Below are 14,331 nucleotides of genomic sequence, written 5' to 3'. Positions count from 1 at the left end.
CGGGGGAGAGAGAGAGGCAGTGTCAAGTTCAGTGGGACACTTCCGCACAAAATATCGGCCTACTCTATAGCAATCCTTGACGGACATTTAATCAGAAAATTCCACTGCAATGATAAATGGACTGAACTTATATGGTGCTTTTCCAGTCATACTGACCACTCAAAGCAATTTACACCGGAGCCACATTCACCCAGTTGCACTCACTAACGCGCACACATTCATATACTACACAGATCAGTAGGAATCTTGGGGTAAAGTGTCTTGCCCGGGGGCACATCAACATGTGACAGGGACAGCTAAAATCAAACCCACAACCTTACAATTGCAAGAGGACTTCTCTAGCCATTGAGCCACAGTCACCCCAAAAGCAACCATTCAACCCTAAGAGGGCAGCACACGGTGGTTTTAGGACAACTATTGCAGAACTAAACACGTTCACAAAAAAATACACAATAAAATTAAAGTGGCCATCCTATGTCCAATTTATGCAGTTTATATGCAAAAAAGTTGATTTTAATGGTGAGTTACACTTTAAGTAGATTTTGTTGTGTACCTAGAGTCTAGGAATGCAGAAAAGTTGAATGTAGTCTCTCCATGTGCTGCGTATATATCTTTATCTGTTAAGTTTTCTCTATTCCCTATTACATTTTTTGAACAATTATGTCACAGTATTTTCTGCTGAGCTGCTAAACAAGGTTATGGACTTCCAGCTAACCAATTTTGGAAATCCTCCATTATTTCTCACCATGATTTTGTAGTCCAAGCTCAAGGATGCCAAAGCTACAAGTAGATAAGTGAAGATGTTTGGTTGTTGAGTGTATTAACTCACACAATTCATTACACCATACCCCAGTAAATTACAAAATAACTGAACGGGTTGGAGTGGAATGCTCTATGACCTGGATGGGGGTGGAGTGAGAAGGGTCTCTTTGCATTTAAAGAGACAGCACCAAAACGAGTTGCTCTCAGACGCACCTCTGAGTAGGAAAAGCTGATGGGCTCTGGGGCAACAGTACCAAGGAATTCAGACCAAAGCAATGCAGTTCCACATTATATAGACCACAACTGAATGATTTAATTTGAAAAGGAAGACTTTAAAAAGCATGATGGGTCCCCTTTGACTTACAGTCTATACCATTTGCTATGACTGCATATTTAGAGTGACCCTTATGTGGCACTGAAAGAGATCTGGAAAGGATATGTCATGCTGAATGACTGACCACAAGATCCTATCTACTGACAAGAATCAATCGTTTGGTGACACACTGCATGTGGCTTTAATGAACAAGTGTGACAGTAGTATTGATCTCCATATATAACAGAAGGATAGCCTTGGTTATAAAAAGGTTAGCTTTCCCTTTGAGTCAACAGATTCATTGCAACAGTAATTAATCGATGCAACAGAAATGTAGCTTATGCAAGCCATATCATATAGTCCATTAGCAGGACCATATTTAGAATGATGTAGGTCCCTTAGTTTGTTGTCATACCCACACAAGTTTGTTTTACTCAATGCTATTACAATTGCAAGGTTCCTAGGCCTTAGCATAATGAAAATTGTATTGTTTCCTAATCAACATAGATGGCACAGAAACAGGAACAGAAGGGTAGCATAATCTTTTGAAATTCATACTTCCATATAAAAATATTACCCAAAATACTGTAGTAACTATGCTCAAAGGTGGGTAAAGTAGCCAAAAATTTTACTCAAGTAAGAGTAGCACTACTTCAACATATTTTTACTCAAGTAAAAGTAAAAAGTAGTCAAACATGAAATTATTCAATAAAGAGTAAAAAAGTATTCAGTAAGTAGGCTACTCAAGTACTGAGTAACTAATAACAACTGATGATTTAATATTTAAAAAATAGGTAATCAGACAGACAAAAATATAAGGTTATGTGCAAATTCTGGTATTCTAAAGACAAAAAAGAAAAACATACAAAGAATAACATAATTACAAAACAAAATTCAGGGAGAAGAAACACTTTTCTAAATCCATTGTTTTTCAACATTAAACTTGAAAGCAATACTTACAGTTAATATATATACAGTACGTTAGAACAGTGCAAAGTACTTCCAATGACAATATCTACTGTTTACTGTACATTCATTTGACCTCCAGATGGATCAGTGATCTCAGAAGATAAAAAATAACATTCAAATATCTCACTTTAACATAAACTCTAGGTTTTTGTCTCTCTGGCGCATCTTTGGTTAAAAAAACTATGCTCTTTATTTATGAAGTTACTCGCAGTAGGTAGAGTAGCCAGGAATTTTGCTCAAGCGATACTTGAGTAATAATATGACTCAAATAAAGGTAAAAATATGGTGCAGTAAAACTACTCCATTTAGTACATTTTGTTCAAAAACTTACTCAAGTAAAAATGTAACTGAGTAAATGTAACTAGTTACTACCCACTTCTGTCTATGCTAGACTTAAATTAACTCAAAACAAAAGTTTGGGGCATCCGGTTTAAGCTTGTTGTATGGGCTTGGGGTCCAGGGTTACATCAGTGATGAGGGTATGAAGTCATGGTTTTTCGAGTGATTTGCATAATCGTATATACTTACATACATTTGATAAATTAAAACAATTTAGAATTATTTAGTCTTGAATGGGGCTAGCAATGATGTGCGCAGGATGTCTTTCTGCATGGAGTTGGCATGTTCTCCCTGTACATGTGTGGGTTCTCTCCAGGTACTCCGACTTCGTCCCACAGTCCAAAAACATGACTGTTAGTTTAATTGATCACTCTACATTGCCCATAGGTGTGAGTGTGCATGCATGGTTCTTTGCTATGTATGATAGACTAGCAACCAGTTCAGGGTTTAACCTGCCCCTCACCCAATGACCACTGGAGATAGTCTCCCAACCCTCCCACCCCCCTCACCCCAAGATGCATGGTCTTGACTGTCTATAATGTTTTATAAAAGTATATGTATATTGTGGCCCTCTCCTGTTAAGCCCATGCTAAAATCCTGCCCTAGTTATGGAGTGTTTGGTATTTAGCCCATTTTGACCACCAAGATTTGATTCATCTATTGGCTGTTATACCCCAATCAGCTATAACATTATCACCCCCTACGAACAATGTATTACTGCTCCTCTTGATACAACACAATCTGTTGATCAAATTTGCAACCCGCTAGGTTTTAACTGATGGTCTTTGCCATCTGTGTAGACTTTGCAGAGAATCAAACACAACCCTATAAAAGGCAGCATAACATAAGGAGCTTCCCCTGCCAGCTGGGAAGCAACGAGTCCTGAAAGCAAGCCTCCTTGCTCCCCACATTCTGATTGGACGGGATCTGAAGGCATCTGTTGGAGACAAACCGAGCCCCAGGAGATTCCACAACAATCTGGTACCAGACATTCCTGGACACCCCCAGATGTTGTTTGTCTGAGTTTTGACAAGTCAAGACTTTAGTTTTAGGAGAAAAAAAAAGAGAAAACCTGTAGGTTATAGTCTTATATAAACTGTTATGTTGTGTTGTATTGCAACGGTAGAGAAATCGGACCTCCTGGCTGCCATTGAGGGAGTCTCATTCTAGGGCTCTATGTTGACTTGTTAATTTTTTTACACACGTTTTAGTAATGTGAAAAATGTCTTGAAATAGGACAGCCAAGTGTTTTTCTGTCTTTGTATTACCCTTTCTTTCTGCAGCTAGAGTGGGATGATGTGATGACGTCTACAACAAAAAAAAATCCTGTTTTTCTACTGAAACTGACACTTCTTTAGGTGTATCCTGAGCCCAGCAAAATGTTAAGAACACTTAAAAGATGTTTCAGCTTGTTTGAAAAGGTAACTGAGCAAAGACAATTGGCTAAATGACAGGAGACAACACAATTATTTGTATTAGTGATGATGTGAATTCTGAAATAAAATGTTATTCCCTCAATGAGTAGGGTATTATGAATGTTGTTCCACCTTAATTTTAGAAGCAAAACATCCTCTTTTAGGTCAAGGGAATTACAAATCAAAAACCAAAAAAAAAAAAAAGCTTTCTGATCTGAAGTTTTACCCAACTGAAAAAAGGCCTCATATTTGATCACTTGTTATACAAGAAACTGCATGGTCAACTCAATAACTGCAAGGACCACAACAAACCCATGAAATTGTGCATTTGATGCCTAGCAGATATTTGTACTTTAGTGCCATCTGTCCTAAGGTCATTGTTTTAGAGGTTTTTTGGGTGCATTCAGAGGAAGCTTTCCAAATCTAATTTGTGCTGTCCTATTCTTTATGGAAGAGATCTTCCTTCTGGAAACCTATTTGTTTCTCATGTCAGGCAGTTTAACATTTAACGTTAAAGCCCACAGTCTGTGGTATGTTTTGGCTCATTGGCTTTTTTGGTGTTTTTCTTGATAATTCTACACTTTGACCTTGGGACATTTACTGCTGGGAATCTTGCCAACTATATGAATTATTTTAAAATTATATTAAATTAGCCTTTATTACTTGATAAGCTCTATTCAAACTCTCCCAAGACTGATGAACAACATAAATTGTTTCTTGAAGGTCCTTCCTGGTTATTTTCACATGTTCTCTTAGCAATGCACAGTTTACTCAGGTGTACCATGAGCATATTTATTCCATACTTAAAATGTAGCAATACACTTGACGTTAACTTTTTATAAACTATATTTCATATACTTAATAGTATAGTGAAGTGTACTTGACTAATACTGAAAAGTATAAACAGAAGTCTAAGACTAAGTACATTAATACTAAGACTTAAGCTTATACTTATATTAAAGTATATTTAATAAAATTTACTTCAAGTACTTTGCTAAGGGTTTTGTTAACAAACCTACAGGTAAATCTCAAAGAATGGGATTTTGCGTAAAAGTGCAATATTTTTTGCAAGTCCTCTCAGAAAGTGAAACTCGTATATTATGTAGAATCTTTACAGTGATACTTTCCAACCCTTTGTTTCTTGTAATTTTGATGATTATGGCTTAAAGACAATGGAAATCCAAAATTTAGTGTCTCAGAAAATTAGAACACTGTGAAGAAGTTCAATATTGCAAACTCATGGTGTCAGACCTTAAATAACTTAACACAAACACCTGCAAAAGTTTCCTGAGCCTTTAAACAGTCTCACTGTGGTTCAGTAGGCTACACAATCATAGGGAAGACTGCTGATTGGACAGATGTGCAGAAGACAGTCATCAACGCCCTTCACAAGGAGGGTAAGCCACAAAAGTCCATTGCTGACAAAGCTGGTTTTTTTAGAGTTCTGTGTCCAAGCATTTTAACATAAAATTGAGTAGAAGGAAGAAGTGTGGTGGAAAAAGGTGCACTAACAACAGAAAGAACCATAGCTTTGGAAGGATTGTCAAGCTAAAGCCAGAAAGAAATTGGGGAGCTTCACAAAGAGTGGACATGAGGCTGGAGTCAGTGTCTCAAGAGCTACTAAACACAGATGAATCCTGCACGTGGACTATAAGTGTCTTACCTAGGCTAAAGAGAAAAAAAAGGAACTAAACTGTTGCTCAATGGTCCAAAGGTGTGTTTTCAGATGAAAATAAATTATGTATTTTATTTGGAAATCACAGAATACCTGTTGCTTGAAGTCCAGTCAAGTGGTGGTTTGAGGTGTCATATCCTGTGCTGTTATTGGATTACAGTGTTTTCTGAAGTCCACAGTCATTGCAGCCATCTACCAGGAAATTCTGGAGCACTTCATGCTTCCCTCTGCAGACAATATGTATAGAGATGCTGATTTTATTTTCCAGCAGTACTTGGCAGCTGAGAACACTGTCAAAGCTACCAAAAGCTGGTTCAGTGACCATGGTGTTCCTGCTCTCGATTGGCCAACAAACACCCCTGACCTGAACCCCATATAAATGTATGGATTGTTGTCAAGAGGAAGATGAGAGACACCAGATCCAACCAGGCAGATGACCTGAAGGCATCTATCAAAGCAAACTGGGTTTCCATTATACCTACGCAGTGCCACAGGCTGATCGCCTCTATGCCATGAGCATTGAGGCAGTAATCCATGCAAAAAAGATACCCAACAAAGTATTGAGTGGATAGCAATTGACATACTTTTCAAAAGCCTGACATTTGTGCTTAAAACAAAAAAAAAAATATTGATCTAATGTGATATTCTAATTTTTGAGACACTGAACGTCTTTACCTGTAAGCCCTAGTCATCAAAAATACAAGGAATTAAAGCTTGAAAAATGTTACTCTATGTGTGATGAATGGTAATAACTGCTTCACCTTCTGAAATGACTGGCAAAAAATATTGCATTTTTACGCAATATTTTTTTAGATGTACCTGTATATGGTCCAGAGTAACATTAAACCAAACCAAACACATGGCTGCTACTTTTCCTCTTTAATTCTGTGCATGCAATAAGGGTGTACTTTATTTTTGTATAGCTGGTGAAAGCAGATGTACTTTCCTTTTAATCAAAACAGCATATTCTCTTTGAATATCTGAATTTACTCCAATGTGTCACAGCTCACATATGCCAACATAAACAAAGCTTATAAATTTATCTCAATAGCAAACTAAGTTTAGTAACACTAAGATTTTAAAGCTTAGCACCTGCCTTTAGAGTCCAAACACGGGAATTCCAGCTGGATTTTATCATGTGAAATATACACTCATTTAATAAAAAGTTAGGTATTTTTTCGTGTCAGATGTTGTCTTATGGTTGTTGGCGGACCATAGTGCTGCCAAGAAACATGAATCAGGAACGCAGCAAGGGGAGAACCAGAACAGGGGTAGCATAATGGAGGACCTGAGTGTGACTAAACTGACTGAATAGACAAAAGGAAAACAGGTGGAGCAATTGGAGCAGGTGAAAGGTGTAGAGGTAATTAATCAGAGATAGAGAGAGCAATGATCTGGGGCCCGTTCTTCGTTTGTCGCTAACTCAGTTAGCTGGATTTGATTGTTGACGATTTGGCATGATCTTGGATCGTTTGGTTCTTCGAAAGACATCCTGCACTTGTTGTCATAGCAACATGTGCGCAATCTGCTCGCGAGCAGGCTTATTTCATGTAAACAAGATTTGATCGCGGCTTTATAAGCGGAGGAGATAGGGAAGTCTGTCGTAGCCATGTCGTCCACTTTTACGACAGCAACCTCTTGCGGTAGGTGCAAGAAAAATTTGCAGAGTATTTCGAATTAATCGCGTATTGCGCAATGGACAGGATCCTTTAGCACAGCGCGACAGTGTAATTGTAGAGAGATTTTTCTTTGTGGCTGTTATAAACAGACAAACAGATAATTTAACAGTGGCTTTTAAAGAGGAAAAAGTTGTGTTAGAGCCATAATCATAAACAACAGGTGTGTTCGAAGAACCCAATTAGCCGGATCATGATTAGCCGGATGAAATCACCTTGGATGTGTCATTTGATCTCAGATGTTTTAAGCAACGTACGAAGAACGGGGCCCTGACCTGAACCTAACTAAATTGAGGACAGGCAGGCAGGAAAATAAGGATTTAACAGAACTGAGAATAAACTACTAAAATCATAATGAAAAGAAAACTAACTAACAACCAGAACAGAATCCATAAATAAACAATGCTAAAATGTACAAACACAAACAGAACTACAGGAACCTAAAAATAGTCAGACATGGGGATCATACCATTTTGTTATTATGAACATGATAAACGCAAAGGTTGAGTTAAAAAAAAAGCTGTTTTCTTGTGAGCTCTCTTAATGTTAAGTGGTTTTAGTTCATTGATATATTTTACCAATGAACCTAGATTAATTATATAATGCAAAAATTACTAAACAAATAATAAGAGTGCAAAAGCAACACCAGTGGTTTCATTGAAACAATAATAAGTAGATTTATCTGGGTATTTGAAATGAGTGGTGGCAAATTTCTTTTGCTTTTTATTAATCACATAACTAGAGGGATGCATTTTTAAGTACTTTTACAAAGTATCTTTTTCTACGGAAGTGTTTCCGTACTTTTCAGCTTTAAAATTAACCCCTAAAGATTAACATCAAATTGATCATACCACAGCCACAACCATCATCTACCACTTGTCTGTAGTGCACTGTCTTGTTCAGCCCCTATTTCAAGGTTGTTTACCGACAACCTGTTTTTGTGGTGGCTTGTGGGGGTGGAAACACAGCATGCATTCTGCAGCCTCTCATTGCCCTGTTTGTTTGTGGTCATGCTCCTTTAGTTACATCAACCTCAATGTCAGAAGAAAAAGAATAAACAGAAAACAGTATCATTACCAAACAAGAGAAAGTCGCTCGACGAGAGCTGGTTTTGGATTGTTGGCTGATTCTGAGAAAGAGATAAGAAGAGGCTAAGATTACCTCACAGAAGCACAATAAACAGAAACTTAGTTACTGAAGGGCATAATAAAGGTAACCGCTGCCTAGGCACACACAAACAATTGTACTAGATTTTCCTTATTGCCTCACATTGTAATGCAGACAAAACCTTGTCTAATGAATAAAAGTTTAAGTTTAATAAGATTACAAATACATTTAGACTATTTTTGACCTACATTTAATTTATTGTTAATGTAGAAGACCGAAATTGCAAAATTTAAAGAGAACACATATGTTTATGTCTTCTGTTTATATAGTCAATTCCAGATATTTACATGCAGTGCAAAAATACTTGTAGCCTAATTTTTCTCATTGTCTGACATTAAACCACGTTAAACATTTTCCTCTTTTAGGTAAGTTAGGATAAAATTATCTCTGTTTGTAAAGTGCCAGAGTAATGAAAGAGATATTATTGTGACTTTCTTCAAAGTCAAATGTTTGCATGCACAAAAATAGCGAAATTTGGAAAAGCCCAAATGAGCATTGTACAGCTTTCCAAGCTACTGATGGGTTGATACATAGTAGTCAAGTTAAACAAAAGCATAGCTATGTCTTTTAAGGCAAACCTTAAAAAAACCTCCATAAAAAACCCCGCCCATCCGCACGACTTTCTACAGAAGCACCATAGAGAGCATTCTGACCAGCTGTCTCTCTGTGTGGTGTGGAGGCTGCAGTACTTCCGACTGGAAGAACGTGAGGAGAGTGGTGAGGACAGCAGAAGGGATCATTGGGGCTCCTCTTCCCTCTATAAAAGACATTTCATCTCAGCGCTGCCTGTCCCGAGCCCGTAACATCATCAGGGACCCCTCACACCCCCACCATGGACTGTTCTCCCTACTGCTTTCCGGGAAGAGGTTCCGCAGCATCCGCTGCAGGTCCACTAGGTTCTGCAAAAGCTTTTTCCCTGTTGCCATCAGACTGTTGAACTATAAACTATAAACTCTGCACAACATTCGCATATTTGCACATTTTGCTTTACTGCATCTCTATCTAGCATTACAAATGCTGCCGAACTCTTAGTTTCTGAATGCATTCTTGCACAAATGCCTTTTGCACAATCAATTCTGCACATACAAATGATTTTAAAAATACTCACCTGTACACTGTGACTTTCTCCTGCATTGTTTACATTTCAACTGTTTACTTTTAAATCACTGCTGCACCTTATACTGTAATTAAAATTTACTGTAATTTACAAGCTGTATGCAACGAAATTTCGTTCTGTACGCACTCTGTGCATACAAAATGACAAATAAAGTTGTCTAAGTCTAAGTCTGGTTTTGTTCTTACATACAATTTCCAGATGCATGAAGATGCCATATTCATCTGTTCTAACAATTAAATGTAATCATAAACAGCATGTGAATGTCCAGCCATCACACTGTTCAGGGAAGAGACCGGTTATGTTTGCCAGACATGAAACCACTTTCTGAAACATATGTGTATCTACCGTGGACCAAAAGCAAAAGACCTTGTGAAGATGCTGGTCTAAGCATGTAAGAGTGTTATTTTTAAGAAGCCATTACCCAACAAGCAACACAAACACTTTGTTGTCGCACTCTGGTGAGCAAGAGCTTAATTTCTAGAGAAATGAGATATGATGAAACTAAAATTTTAACATTTGACCATAATGGCCACTGTTACATTAGAGGAAAAGCTTGCAACACTGAGAACAAAATCCCAACTTGAAAGATGGTGTCATGAGCAAAGAACATTAGCCTATTTGCAACATCTCAAGATCAGCCAGGATGTTGGCACAAATGGGTCTTTAAAATGGACAATGACCCTAAGTAGTCTACTAAGTTAGTTACAAAGCAGTGAACAGAGTGGTCACCAGAAAGCCCTGATCGCTGCCTCACAGTATGTTGGCAGCTAGAGCTGAAAAGCTGTTTGAAAGCAAAGACAGCCAACAAACTCGGCTTAGTTGAGTCTAGAGGAATGGGTCATAATTACAGCAAACTATTATGAGAAGCTTATTGGAAGGATAACCAAAACATTTCATCAAACAAACAAAAACAAAAAAAGAACTTTGTCGTCTAATGTTTCACATAGACGATTATCGGTTAATATTAGGCATTCGTCAATTTATTAGGCATTATTTCATTCTTTTGATAAAGCCTTGCATCTGTTATTGAAGTCATTTCACTGTTTCTCTTAAGATAAATGTTTAACATTAAATTACAATGCAAATTCTCCCTCAAGTACATGAAACCCAAAACAACATCTGAAATCCAACCATCCATCCATTGTCTACTGCTTGTCCGAGATCAGGTTGCAAGGGTAACAGGACCAGGAGGGAAACAAAGACGTCCCTTTCCCTGGCACCCCCTTCCAGATCATTCTGGGTGATGGCAAGATGTTGTCCCAGGGATCTCTTCCCAGTGCGATGGCCTGGAAAACTTGAAACAGGAGGAATCCAGGAGGGATCTTGATCAGATCCCTGAATCACTTCAACTGACATGTTTCAATGTGGAGAGATGAGCATTCCCCCAAATGACACAGCCCCTCGATCTCTAAGGCTGAGTCTGGCCTCCATACAGTTGAGGCTCATTTTGGCAGCTTCTCGTTGTTTTGGTCATGATCCATATCTTATTACCACAGCTGAGAGTTGGTAAGTAGATGGACTATTAAATCATGAGCTTTTCTTACTGGCTGAGCTGACTCTCAACATCTAAAATGAAGCTGTGAAAACTGCAGTTTGTGTTATTAATTACTTTATGTATTTATGCACACTGTAACCACATGAACTGTCTTTGCTGACATTTTCTCATAAGGAAACCAGCAGTTTTACTGAAGTCAAATACAAAGAACCCAAGCTGGTCATAGACTTGTCCCCTTTACCAGAAGTCTAATACTCAGTATTACATTATCCTAATGGAACATCTAATGTTTAACTTTTACACACTTTAGAGCATGGTGATGGTGACAGGAACAGTCTATAGGGGGTGTTTCAAAATGATCTTTTGCTGTGCTAACAAATTAACTCTAAATAAAACAAAACAACTAATTAATGCTTAATTTTTGCCACAACATTGTGTAGCATTTATTTTATTTTATCTATTCCAATGAGTTAACATAAAAATCAAAACATGTGTAGGTGGTCTCGATTGCTCAACTTAACTATGTGCACCACAGCTTTCATGATATATTCATTATTTTTGAGCAGCACTCTGCTAATTTCTATGATAGACTATTGTTATTTCTGCACCACCTGCCCATGGCTACAATAAACCCCTTTTTTCACACACTCTGGCGTTTGAAGAAATGTGTAATGAGTAGACAAAAACAGCAGTGAGGTTAATTATTGTAAAGGTCGGCACTAAAAATAATGGCTGGAAGCCTGGTTTGCAGATTCTTCCTGGATTTCAGAGTATTTGATCAAGGACATTGGGCCAAAACATGTGACAATCAGCTCTAGGAAAATTATTTTGTTCTGTTTTTTTGTACAATACAGATACTAGGCTTGCAAAAAAAAATATTAACTGAGATTAATAGTGGATTTTCAAGTCGAGTGAGCCAGAGGAAGTGTTTGTGTAATGTGCTGGGACAGCCTTTTTTTTATAGTGTCCTGTTTGGCAATGTGGCAATATGAATTGTTGTCTCAATGGCAAAAAGAGCCCAACAGATTTTACTCTCACAAGCGGAGCCATACCGCTTTCACCATAGTGCTCCCCTTGATTTATCTATGCAAGTAGCTTTATTATAATTTATGCAGGGAATATTTCATGTTATATGGACACTAAAACAAGAAGGTAGAAGAGAAAAAAAGGACAAATGGGGAAAGAAAGAGGAGAGAAAAGGGAGACAATGGTACAACATTCTCTGTCTGCTTCTTCACCGGCATAGAGACATGTAAAAAGAAAAGCACAACCAGTCGATAACGTGTTACAGACACAATCAAGTAACACCTTGATACCATCACTGAAGTAAATACAGTATTAATAAATACATGCATGTAAAAAGTGACAACTGAAGATAATAATGAGGGTTTTCTGTATGGAAATGAGTCTGTGAGTACCTGGATCCAAACACCTGTTGGTGTTTGTGAGAGTGCCCTTGTGTATGTAAGGTTTATCCATGGGAAAAAATGCTCAATAGTGGTTGCGAAGAGCCAGAGACCTGCCACCCTCAGCAACGAGGCAGACACCAGAATTGGTGCTATATTTATATAGCACCAATTCATGAAACATGTCATCTCAAGGCACTTTACAAAGTCAAATTCAATCAGATTATACAGATTGGGTCAGATTATACAGATTGGTTAAAAAAAGTCCTATATAAGGGAACCCAGTTGATTGCATCAATGTCTTGACAAGCAGCATTCACTCCTGGAGAAGCCTAGAGCCACAGGGAGAGTGGTCTGCATTGTCCACGGCTTTGCAGCAATCCCTCATACCGAGCAAGCATGAAGCGACAGTGGAAAGAAAAACTCCCCATTAACAGGAAGGAAAACCTCCATCAGAGCCGGGCTCAGTCATCTGCCTCAACCGACTGGGGGTTAGAAAAGACAGAAGGAACCACCAGTAGACCTGCAGTCTGAGAGCCAAGTGCTCTGTTAGGAACATACGGGGTAATCAGATCTCTGATATATGATGGAGCTTGATTATTAAGGGCTTTATATACAAGAAGAAGAGTTTTAAATTATATTCTTGATTTAACAGGAAGCCAATGAAGGGAAGCTAAAATTGGAGAAATATGATTCTTCTTTTTTTTCACCAGAACTCTTTCTGTAGCATTTTGGATCAGCTGAATTTTTACTGCATTTTGTGGACTTCCTGATAGTAAAGAATTACAATAGTCCAGGCTTGAAATAACAAATGCATGGACTAGTTTTTCAGCATCACCCCTGGACAGAATGTTTCTAATTTTGGCGATATTCCAGAGGTTAAAAAAGGAACATCTCTAAACCTGTTTAATATGGGATTTAAATGACATGTCTTGGTCAAAAATAACACCAAGATTTTTTACATTATTACCAGAGGCCAGGTTAATGCCACCCAGATTAAGTTATTGGTTAAGAAGTGTATTTTTTGAAGACTCTGGCCCAAAGATTACAACTTCTGTCTTGTCAGAATTTAAGTGCAGGAAGTTTAAAGTCATCCAGCTTTTGATGTCATCAAGACATGACTGCAGTCGAAGTAATTGATTGGATTAATCAGGATTTATGCATAAATATAGCTGAGTGTCATTAGCATAACAGTGGAAATTAATCCCATGCTGTCTGATAATTTTGCCAATCAGAAGCAAATATATAGTAAAGAGAATTGGTCCAAGGACTGAACCCTGTGGTACTCCACAAGTGACCCTAGAGTTTGAAGAAGACTTATTATTAACATTAACAAACTGGAATCTGTCAGACAGATAAGATTTAAACCAGCCTAATGCTTTTCCCTTAATCCCTACAGTATGTTCAAGTCTTTGTAGGAGAATATTATGATCAACTGTATCAAATGCAGCACTGAGATCTAGCAGGACAAGTATAGACACAAGTCCATTATCTGAGACCATGAGAATATCATTAGTGACCTTCACCTGAGCTGTTTCAGTGTTATGATGAGCTCTGAAGCCTGATTGAAACTTTCAAGTAGGTCATTATTTTGTAAATGTTCACAAAGTTGATTAGCAACTACTTTCTCAAGAATTTTAGATAGGAAAAGAAGATTAGATATAGGTCTGTAATTTATTAACTCATCTTGATCAAGAGGTTTCTTAGGTAAAGGTTTAATAACAGCTACTTTAAAAGCCTGTGGTACATATCCATTTACTAAGGATAGATTAATCATGTCCAAAATAGAGCCACTGATCAAAGGGAATACCTCCTTAAACAACTTGGTTGGGATTGGGTCTAACATACAGGTAGAAGGTTTAGATGAAGCTAAAATTTTAGATAGCTCAGAAAGCTCTACTGCTTCTGAACAGTTCAAACACTCTGCAGGTTCTAAAGATTCCTCCAATGCACTCCCTCACTTACTGAGAACAAGGTAATCATGTTTGGGAGGATGC

This window comes from Fundulus heteroclitus, chromosome 16 (assembly GCF_011125445.2).
Source record: "Fundulus heteroclitus isolate FHET01 chromosome 16, MU-UCD_Fhet_4.1, whole genome shotgun sequence".
In the NCBI taxonomy this organism is placed as follows: Eukaryota; Metazoa; Chordata; class Actinopteri; order Cyprinodontiformes; family Fundulidae; genus Fundulus; species Fundulus heteroclitus.
This window is presented reverse-complemented; position numbering follows the sequence as displayed.